The sequence below is a fragment of the Lampetra planeri genome, chromosome 45 (genome assembly GCF_965212315.1).
Source record: "Lampetra planeri chromosome 45, kcLamPlan1.2.h2, whole genome shotgun sequence".
NCBI lineage: Eukaryota > Metazoa > Chordata > Hyperoartia > Petromyzontiformes > Petromyzontidae > Lampetra > Lampetra planeri.
In genome coordinates, this window is record NC_136151.1 from 5,708,246 (window position 1) to 5,720,295 (window position 12,050).

A 12,050-nucleotide genomic window follows, 5' to 3' on the forward strand; every position below is an offset into this window, starting at 1 on the left:
TATAACTCAGCTATCGTACATGGTGAGGGTATGTAACAACATTACACATCACACTATACAGCACACTATGCACTGTTTATAACTCAGCTATAGTACATGGTGAGGGTGTGTAACAACATTGCACATCACACTATACAGCACACTATGCACTGTCTATAACTCAGCTATAGTACATGGTGAGGTTATGTAACAACATTACACATCACACTATACAGCACACTATGCACTGTATGTAACTCAGCTATAGTACATGGTGAGAGTATGTAACAGCATTACACACACGTGTACTAAATCTGAGCTTTACACAGTAAATAGTGTGATGTGTACAACATTAATGGTTGACGCCTCATCAATGTCTCTTTCAATTCACTACTCGCGATTTTATCACCGATGTGACTTTTTACTTTGACGACAGACGCTTCTCATCGTTCTTGATTTGAAACTTTCGTGACTGCAGGAATCCATACTCTTTGGTTGTTTCGGTAAAAAAATTATCGAAAGAACCGAGGAGTTTACTTTTCATCATTTTCTCACAATAACCTCGCCGTTGACTGTTTACAGCTCAGATCTAGCACATGGTGTGGTTATGCAGAGCTGTCAACCCCTTATCAGTGCCCTACTTTATTACGGACAAGGAAGCCAACATTACTTAGCACGAGGTTACAAATCTCACATAACACTCCGTGGAAATGTGCTCAGGTGGTCAAGGTCACAGACGCCACAAGCGGCAGCTGTCTAGACGCAACGTGAGACACCTTACACGGTCGGCTTTGACCAGTTGCAGACGGGAGCCAGGTCCACTCGCTACGCTCTCAGTGGGAGCTGCGCTGGCCACGACTCTCAGTGGCTTCTCACCGATAGCCGCTCGCTGTGGCTGAGAGACGCTGTCCCTGGAGCGCACACGGCGGTGACGAACCAAGACACGAATCGACTCTCACCTGCTTAGACAGGATCGTTGCATTCACACCGCGATGTTGGAGTTTACGGGTCTCGATTTTTACAAAACCCAGAGTGGCCAGGCAAACGGGAATGGTTTGTCCCTTGGACTAATGTCGTCGGCTATGGATAGGCTTTGTGGGTTTCTGCACCAAACCGTACCTTGTAAAAGATTTGTATTAAAGGTTTAAAAAAAAGTATGTCGTCTCTATCATTGACATTTATTTGTTCTGGATTTATTTTAGCATAACTGTTTAAAATTGTCTTTAAAAAATAGTGAACATTAAATTGTAAATTTTTTGACAAATCATCTCAAAACTTCACGTGTAAATGAGTGGGGGGTCAGGTGGGAGGGTCGGAGGGTGATCGTGTGGGTGGTTGAGCAGGTGTGTGTGGGTGGGTGGAGTTTGGTGTTGTCGTGGTTAGTGTGCTGTGCTATGAACCTGCCAATCCAAGTTAAATTCCCACTCATGACTACCAACACCAATGACCATTGTGTGAACCAGTCATGGGCCTCCCTTAGATCGATTCAGCCTCATATGAGTACCTGGTGCGGAGTATAAACATCACCACTTGGGAGACAAAGGCGGCAGGGCTTGGTGCTGGCCATCCACCCACGTGTGCCGTGCCGGCCTTCATAGATGCTCGCTAACAACACTTGCCCAACAGCCTGTTCAGGCTACACGTGGGATCTTTGCCTTTGTGCGGGTGGGTGAGTGAGCGTGTTTACAGGCGTTCAGGTGGGAGGGAGATCAGCCGGAAATGGGCACTTGAATATGAATGAGGTGGGCAGGTGTGAGGGTGGCAGGATGGGATGAGTGTGGGCAGGTGGGAGGGAGGGTCTCTGTAGACGGCTGGGCGGTAGTAGGTTCGGGAGTGGCAGGTGTCGGCTTGGAGAGTGTTGGGTGCAGGTGAGTGGGTGGTGGTCATCATTACGAAGTGTAGTCATTATCATAATCGTGCTCTTCATCATCATCATCCATCAGTCAGGATCCATTCATCATCATAGCTCATGATGACGAGGAACAAGCAAACTGACTGGGAGTGCAGCTATAAATACCACGAGACGCGCCATGGAATGTGGCCCAAGGCTACAGACTGCACTTACCTGTGAATGCGTATGCTGTAGATTTACAAACCGTGCCCGGGTTTAATCTCCAAAAATATAACATCCATACAAACAAAACAACAGGAACCATCCCAAAAAAAATACATGTTTACACAAGTCAGTCAGTCTCAGCTATGAGAGAGTCACATTCACAGCCTGGATGACAATCTTGAAAATAGATTTTCAGATTAAATTTTTCATTCACCGAGAACACATTGACCCTTGACCCACAATACTACGTGATGACAATTCACAGGTAACCCAGAACACAATCGATTTTATATATTTACGCGATCTAACCCAATAAACCTTTATCATTGATAATATTGGTTGCAAAAGCCTACGTGTTAAAGTCGATTTGTTTAACCAGGTGATAACTCAAGAGACCAGGATGAGTCTCCGTTGCAAGAATGATGATGATGCTGTGTCTGCTGCTGATGATTCTGTTACTGCTGATAATGATTCTATCATTATTGATGCTGCTTGTTCTACTCCCGATGCTGATCATGATGATAATGATGGAGCTACTGATGTTGATGCTGTTGCTCCTGTTACTAATTCTTCTGCTGATAATACTTCTGCTGATGCTGATGATCGAGTCGAGTTGAATTTAAATTTAACGAGGTGAGAACTCAGGAGATCAGGATGAGTCTCATTGACAAGAGTGACCTGGGTCACAAAATTGAAAAAAGCAAAACAAGTCAAACCCATGCCAGCAATGAAGCAAGTAGAAATCTCACCCACAGCCCAGAGCACAATGCGATTAGCGTTCACACAATTACACAACTGGTACGATATAATCAATGCGTCTCAAATCATCTACGCGTTGCTAAACAGCCTGAGACTCGAGGTTGGTTTTATCACCGTATTGGTGTCTCACTTTAAGGAGGGGCGCCGTGGTGGTTAGGAGATGTTTACTCCCTCGCCTGGTATGCAGGAGGTCGTGGGTTGGATTCTGACCCTGACGGCTGCTATTTTTTGGGGTTTGTGGTGTCTCTCTCCCTGTAATAACACAAAGTGTATCTGTGTTATTAATGCGTGTTGAGAAAATATTAGTCGTGTTGCAGTGTAAGGTAGATCTTCACTCTAGATATATATCAGGCTTAATTAATTAACAAACTTCCAAGTCAAGAGACAGTTCCAATTTTTGTCAGCAGAGGAAGGCGTTATCCCATGAATCGAAGTTTGTGGCTGGAGGTCAAAAGATAATTAAAACGTTAATCAAAACCAACCTTTATTACGAATTATAGTTTGTGTGGGTGGAGGAGTCCCTTGACCCCTGGTTATAACATAATTGTTTTAGCCCAGCGACGCTCGGCACACACCACGAGTAGTCCGCCCCTAGTGATGCCATCCCATTCCCACCGCGGGTTTATCGCCCAACGAGCGAGCGACCGCGAGGGGACGGCGCGCGTCACCCCACAGCGTCACGTGACGCGTGTTCCCAGCACGCCCGCGGTGGAGCTCCGCCCTCTCGGCTTTGAGCGCCACGCAGCGCGCGGTGCGAGGGACGATGGTGTCAGAGAGAAGCTTGGCTCCCCCCGCCGTCACCCACCAGTGCGCTAACCACTGCACCACCGCTCCACTCCATACTGCACACATGCCCCTCTATACACTAAAGACAAAGATACCCCGTGTAGCCTTAACAGACTGTTGGGGCAAGTGCTGTTAGTAGCGAGTAGCAACTATGAAGACCGGCACTGTGACACAAAAGGGAGTGGGTAGGCAGCACCACGCCAAGAAATACACAAAGACACGCACAGACACAGTAACAAAGACACTAACACAATAACAAAGACACACAAAGACAAATATACGCACAGACACAGCAACAAAGACACAAACACAATAACAAAGACACACAAAGACATATACACCAACCCACTTACCCGAAGACAAAGATCCCCCATATAGCTTTAAAATACTGTTGAGTTAAGTGCTGTTAGTGAGTTTCACCTATGAAGGCCAGCCTGGGAGAGACCCGCCTTTGTATCCCCAGGGGTAATGTTTACTCATCGCACCAGGTAGTCATTTGAGGCTGAGTCGACCTAGGGGAGACCCAAGACCGATTCATATAATCGCTATCAATGGTGTTTGTAAACCGGTCATGGGCCTCCCCTAGGTCGATTCAGCCTCAAATGAGTTCCTGGTGCAGTGTGTAAACATCGCCACTGTAGAGACAAAGGCGGTCGGGCGTGGTGCTGGCCACCCACCCCCTCGTGTACCGTTCCGGCCTCATAGGTGCTCGCTAACAGCACTTGCCCCAACAGGCTGCTCAGGCTATACGGGGGATCTTCGTCTTTATCTGTGTGTGTGTCTATGTAGCCTTAACAGACTGTTGGGGAAAGGGCTGTTCGTAGAAAGTCGCAGAGCCCTGTGAAGGCTGGCATTCTCGCACACGAGGGGGTAGGTGGCCAGCACCAAAACAAAAATACACACAAATACACACACACACAGACACAGTAACACACACACACAAAGGCATACAGACCAATACACTAACCAAAGAAAATTATCCCCCGTGTAGCCTTAACAGACTGTAGGGGCAAGTGCTGTTTGATAGTAGCACCTATGAAGGCCGGCACTGTGGCACACGAGGGGGTCGGCGACCAGCACCACCCCCGACCCGCCTTTGTTTCTCCAGTGGCAATGTTTGCACATCGCAGCAGGTACTCATTTGAGGCTCAGTCGACCTAGGGGAGAGCCTGGACCGATTTTGATAATCGTCACTGGTGTTGGTGAACTGGTTATGGGCCTCCCCTACGTCGACTCAGCCACGAAAAATGTCTGGTACAATGTGTAAACATCAACACTGGGGAGAAAAAGGCGGCCAGGTGTGGTGTTAGCCACCCACCCCATGGAATGCCGTGCCAGCCTTCATAGGTGCTTGCTGGCAGCACTTGCCCCCCTACAGTCTGTTATGGTACTCTTTGGTTCTTTCGGTAAAGTCCCGTAGGTGAAAAAATAGAATAAAATAATTAATAAAAATAAAAAATAGCAATAATCTAATTAAATCACGACGCTTCAGAAGCAACACAAGCGTAATCAGGTGGGACATCCACAGCAAAAAAAAGTACTGTAGTGGGCAAAGAGAGCTGTTTGTGACAAGCGATTATATAAGTGGAGAGAGCTTGCGGACGACTCACTCGGAGACGGAGGTGAGTTAAGGGCTTCCGCCGTAAGTTTACTAAGGGATCTGGATTACAGGGGGGTGAATCACTTCCCAGGGGTTCGGGGTCCCGGGCTCGCTCCCACTGGGTCCTGACACAGCCGGCTGCCCTGCGCCGGCCGTGGGATCAGCCAACATGGCCGACCGCGGAGCACAGCCACGTCCAGCCCTGACACTGTGCTAACCCCTATTCCTACCCTCTTGCCCTTCGCTCCCCGTTCCACCCCTACTCCGACCATACTCTCCAGCTACGACCTTGCTTACGTCACCGGGTCCCCCCTTTATACTCGAGAAGGCTGTGTCGTCATGTGCGCCGTCCAGAGCGCATGACCCCACGTCCCGTGACGCCATCGCACTGGACAGCGCACATGACACCACTACCCTCTACTACTCCTCTACATCACCCCCCCCCCCCATGAAAAAAAGACAGCCGACCCGGCTGCAACCAAAACGCCCGTGCCTGAGGGCAAACCCGGCTGCTAGAACAAACTCAACCTTAGGGCAGCGCGGCCCCTCAGGCACAACAGCAACAACAACCACAACAAAACAAAAAGAGCCTGAAGGCCTCATCCGCCGGAAAGTGCCGAACAGGCGCCAGGGCCATCACCGGAGCTGCATCCCCCTTGAGCGGGTATGCGCTGCTGGCTCGCTCCCCCGTGCGGCGTCCGACGCCTGTGCAGGTGGCCCGTCAGCGGGCAATAGGCCCACCGCCGTGGCCTCCAGTGACCAGAGGGTCTCTGTTGGCCTCACTCGGGAGGGGCCTGGGGGCACACACACAGGCCGGACGTCACCTCTGTCAACGAGACCCGGCCGGTCAGGCACGCCGGACGCATCATCAGCCGGTCGCTCCGGAGTTGGGGGTGGATCCCCCAGTGTAGATGGAACATAACGTTTGAGCAGTAACGGGTGCACTATCCACCGCCGGCGACCGAACCGAATCCAGACGCATTGCGGCCAGCGGACCTCCACAATCTCCATGGGGCCCTGCCAAGGGCGATGCAATTTGGCCGATGTGCCAACGGGGACCTGGGGACAATGCAGCCACGCTTTTTGACCCGCTACCCACGGGAGGCCAGCTGCCTGGTGTTTGGGCAGCCGCTCATTAGCTGCCTGCCAGCTGGCGGAATTCTCGGCAGCGGCCTATCGCGCCTCGCGCAGCCGGTCAAGCGCGACCTTCAAAGGGGCCAGCACCGCCGAACCCTTCCTGGAGGAGCCAACGTCCATCTGGACGTGCACCGGGGGCTCCAGTTCCCTACCGTACATCAACTAAAAAGGCGAAAATCCCGTGGAGGCATGAGGGGCCAACCGATACGCCGCCAAGACCCCCGGGATGAACAGGTCCCAATCTGACTGGGACGTGTTCAACCTGGTGGCACAGCATGGACGCGGTTCAAGCGCTCTACCATCCCGTCTGACTGGGGGTGGTAGAGCGAGGTGCGGATTTTCTTGGTGCCAAGGAGGTCACACACCTCCTTGAGCAACCTAGACGATAAATTCCGCCCCTGGTCAGTCAATAATTGTTCCGGTGCACCCTTGTCAAACACGTACCCCTGGACGACGGCCTCGGTGATAGAAGAGGCTGACTGATCGACCAAAGGCCATGTCATGGGCCAACGTGTGAGGTAATCAGCGCCCACCAAGAGGTATTTGTGGCCCCGTTGGGATGCAGGGAATGGCCCCAAAATGTCGAGCGCCACGAGCTCATTAACGCGAGAAACCCGGATGGACTGCAGCGGGGCCCAGTCCTGGACAACTGGGGCCTTCCTCCACGCGCAGTCGTGGCAACCCTTCAAAATCAGTGCCACGTCTTCTCAACACCCAGTCAGTAATAGTTCCGCTTAAGGGTCAATAAGGTCTTGTGGTAGCCAAGCTGCATAAGCTATTCGTGAATGGCTCGGGTTAATTTACCATGCAGGCTAGTGGGCACAACCACACAATAGCGTTGCAATTGGGCATTCCAACGCATGAGGAGTCCGTCATGCACGGCGATCGCCGGGGCAGCCGACGAAGCTGAGCTGCTGGCCTTACACCCGATGTTGCGCCGTAGCTTCAGCAGAGAGGAATCCTCCATCTGCAAGCTGGACCATACCTCCCGGGGGAGTCCAAGTCCGAAATCCGTGAGCGCCGCCACACCTAGAGGGGTGGCCGCCTCGGCCGACGCGACCAACTGGGCCGCGACGTCCCCTGGGGCCTTGCAACGGCTAGAGCCCAGGGAGCAAACACACCCACCGCCTGCCGGCAATCGGGATGAACCATCCGCATTTCCATGCTGTGCCCCCTTCCTGTGGATTACATCAAAGGGGTAATCCTGGAGCACCTCGAGCCAGCGGGACAGCTGACCCGAGGGCTGACTAATCTTCAGCGAATATTGCAGGGCCGCGTGGTCGGTTTGGACTGTAAACCGCCTACTGTACAAATAGGCCCTATACAACTTAACAAAAAAAACACACAATATCGCTGTTCCTTTGGGGACAGAACGCGACTGCCATAGGCTACCACCCTCTCAACCCCGTCGACCACCTGGGCCAGGAAAGCCCCAATGCCCGTGTCGCTGGCATCGGTGTTGAGCAGCAAGGAAGGCGCATCCGCCAAGGCCGTGCGAATCGCCGCAAAAGCCGCCTCCTCCTCCGCGCCCCAGTGAAACCTTTGACCTTTGGCAGAAGGCATGCAGTGGCTTCACAATTGTTGCAACATCGCGGACAAACCAACGAAGATATGCACCTCTGTGACAGCTGTGGGAGTCGGCCACGTCCGGACACAAGCCGTTTTATCCGGGTCCGTGGTGACACCTGATGCACTAACAATGTGTCCCAAAAACCTCACCGATGGTTGTAGCAAGTGGCATTTCTGGGGTTTAAATTTCAAGCCAGCAGCACGCACTTTGATGAACACCACCTCAAGGCGTTGAAAGTTCTCGCCAAACGTACGGCCAAAAACAATAACATCATCCAAGTAGATTAGACAAGAATCCCACTGCAGCCCCGCCAAGACCATCTCCATGAGACGCAGGAAGGTGGCCGGGGCCGAATGGAGACCCATAGGAAGCCGATTGAACTCGAACAACCCCTGGGGCGTGCGGAACGCTGTCTTGGGTCTAGAGGCCTTATCGAGTGGCAATTGCCAGAAGCCGGAGAGCAAATCTAGAGTCGAAAATAACCGCGTGCCTGAGAGGGTGTCCAGGGAATCATCAATGCGAGGCAATAGATATGCATCAGCCACCGAGATCTTGTTCAATCTAGGGAAATCGACGCAAAACCGGAGACTCCTGTCCTGTTTCTTGACTAGCACAATGGGGGCACCCCAAGGGCTAGTAGATGGGGAGATGATGTCCGCCGCCAACATTTCAGTGACAGCCCAGACGGAACATGATCTTATTTCGCTGGGCTAAAAAGGTCCTGCCCCCCCGACACGGCTGTCAAGGCGCCCACCAACCCCTTCGTCTTGAAAAGTATCTCGACGGGGAACAGAGGATACCCGTCTCCGTGGAGCCCATTTCAAGCGGTCTGCGCAACCTAAGGGGTAGCAGGATTTGTGACGCCGGCGGTATGGTCACCGCCGCTTTATTCAAGGCCCGTACACTGGTGACCAAGGGAGACAGGACGGTAGGCGATTGTAGGAATTGCTGCCGCCTCCCTGACGGCATTTCCACGCAGCCCTGGTCAACGAGAATTCGGATGGGCATCCTAGACAAAAAGTCGGTCCCCAAGAGGCATGGCACTGCCAAGGTCCTGGAGACCAAAATAAGCCTGGCCAACTCAATCTCGTCAACCCAAACCGACGCTACAACGTGGCCCAAGATGCCCAAACTGCCGCCGTTCACGGCGACACAAGCCCCACGAACCGGCCTTAACGGATCAACGCTGCGGGGTAGCAGCCCGAAAATGGCCTCCAAAATAATGGTGGCCGACGCCTCCCACCAGGAGGCGAACATGCACCCCTTGCACGTATCCCGCCACCACTGAGGAACCGGCAGCTGCCGCCACCATCCGATGCGCAAGCGCATCCCAGTGGCGGGTCTGTCTGGGCCATTGAGCGGGTGATGACGATGGTGCACCCGACTCTTCAAGGACAACCCCATGACGATGGGCCCTAGCCCCGCTAGATGCATGAGGTGAAGGAAGCGGCCGCGCGAGTGAGGCGTCGCGACTCGCCTGGGGCCCTGGGCCCGATGCTGGCGAGGGTCCGGGAGGAGGTGGAGCCCCGTTTCCGAAGGCCCCAGGGGCATTACGGCAGCCCCGCTCAATGTGGCCCCGCTGACCACAGCGGAAGCAAGCCACTGTGGCCGCCTCCTGCGGACGGGAAGGTCCTGGCCGGCCCCGCTGCTCCGGACGACGACCACCCGCCCCCCTTCCGCGACGATCGGGCATCGCCAAGGCCGCGAGGGTGTCCACCCTCTGAGAGGCGGCTCCCCCGTCCGGCGCTGGGACCCCCACGCACACCGCCATGAGAGGCCGTTGGCGGAGGGAGAGGTGCGCCTGAATGTTTTTGGCAACCACCAAGGATGTGATCTGCTGATCATTGTTGATCGACAGAACAATTCCTAGCTCCCTTACCAGGTCAAGCAGCCTCTCCAATGCCATAGAATCAAGCACCCTGCCGTGCAGGTCAGGGAATGCAGACTGCACCAGGGCCAGGAGCGAGCAGCTGAATGCCAGCGGCAGTTCCCCCTCCTCCCGCCGCCACAGCGAGAACTTCAGCTGCGTGCAGGACGGCGGCTCAAAAACGTTGGCCATTTGGATATAGGCCGCTGTATGCATAGCCCGATCGGCCGGAGGGATGGACTTGAAGGCTTGCAGAGCCCTCTCGTCCAAGCAGGTCGGAAGCGCCCGCTTCCGACCTGTGACAAACGGCGCAACGTGGGGTAACCGGCGCAGCCATTGGCAGCGCGCACCGCGAGGTGTGAAAGCCAAGCGGCACCCGCGGGCCCCCCGGTGGACGAGACGTGGTGCGGCGGCGTTGCGGCACCCGCGGGCCATGCCGAAGACGCGGCAAGGTGCGGTGGTGCTGCGGCCCCTGTGGGCCACGCCGCGGACGAGGCGAGGTGCGGGGACTCGACACCCGTTACCCACCTTGTAGATGCGTCGGCATGCGTGGCCACGGCGGCCCCCGCGGGCCACGCCGTAGACGCAGCGAGGTGTGGAGGCGCCACAGCTTTCGTGACCCACCTGTCAGCGGCGGGGTATGAAGCCGCGGTGTCGTCCATGGCCCACCCCGCAGGCACGGTGAGGTGTGTGGCCGTGGCCTCGCCGGCAACCGGCCCGGCGCCCGCGGTGATGGGCGGGGGCGCGGTGCCGGCGTGCCCGGCCATGGCAACCTCCCGCGACGCGGCGAGGGACCACGCCGAAGACGCGGCGGCGTTGTGGCCTCCCCGGGCCACACCGTAGTCGCGGCGGTATGATAGGGCCCTGTAGCGGCCCCGCGGCCCACACCGCCGGCGCGGCAAGGTGCGGAGCCGTGGGCGCAGCCGCGGCAACCTCCCACGACTTGGCAAGGGGAGGCGGCATTGCGGCCTCCTTGTCCCACACCGTAGTCGCGGCGGTATAAAACGGAGCCGCGGCGGCATCCACGGCAAGGGACGCAGGCACAGCGAGGTGCGGAGCCGCAGCATCGCCAGTGGCCGGCCCCGTGAGCGCGGCGATGGGCGGAGCCGCGGCAGCACCCTTGCGGCCCATTCCGGCGGTGCAGCGATGTACGGGGCAGCGGCGGTAGCTGCTGCACACCCCGGCGGCCCGGCGAAGACGGCACGCGCGTACTTACCTGGGGCCCCCCCAGCGGGCATAGCTCGATGTGGAGCCGCGTCGTCGCCGGTGGCTGGCCCCGCAGGCGCAGCGTGCTGAGAAACCCCGGCAGCGCCGGTCGGAGAGACGCGGCGGTAGCCATGGCGTCGACTTGCGGCGTCCCAGCAACAATGGCCGCCGCCCACTGCGTCGCAGCCATAGTGGCAGCCGCATGCGGCTCCTGAGCCAACATGGCCGCCGCTGGCTGCGTCGCAGCCAACATAGTGGCTATTTCTGGCCGGGCGGCCACCGGCGGCGACGAGCTGGCACTCCCGGCCGCCGACTCCTCCCGCTCCGACCCACTCCTCTCTATGGGGACCTTCACCAGGGTCCTGGGCTCCGGGGTCACTACTGGAGCCTCCTCTCCACCGTCAGCACCCTCCAATCGTCCCATCGATGGGTTCTTATGCCGCGTGCCCGTTATTGACATTGTGGTGATGGCGTAACACTTCTAACACCAGTTGTAGAGAGCTTGCGGACGACTCACTCGGAGACGGAGGTGAGTTAAGGGCTTCCGCCGTAAGTTTATTAAGGGATCGGGATTACAGGGGGGTGAATCACTTCCCAGGGGTTAGGGGTCCCGGGCTAACTCCCACTGGGTCCTGACACAGCCGGCTGCCCTGTGCTGTCTCCTCTGCACCGGCTGTGGGATCAGCCAACACGGCCGATCGAGGAGCACAGCCACGTCCAGCCCTGACACTGTTCTAACCCCTATTCCTACCCTCTTGCCCTTCGCTCCCCGTTCCACCCCTACTCCAACCATACTCTCCAGCTACGACCTTGCTTACATCACGGGGTCCCCCCTTTATACTCGAGGAGGCTGTGTCGTCGTGTGTGCCGTCCAGAGCGTATGACTCCACGTCCCGTGACGCCATCGCACCAGACAGCGCACATGACGCCACTACCCTCTACTACTCCTCTACATAAGGTAAGAGGGGGGGGGGGAGGAGCCAGGGAGGAGAGATGCAGGGGGCGGGGGGTGTGGAGTAGGGGGCGGAAGGTGAAGCTCCTGTTGAGACACGGCTGGTGAGAATACAATGCTCGAGTTGGGCAATAAGCG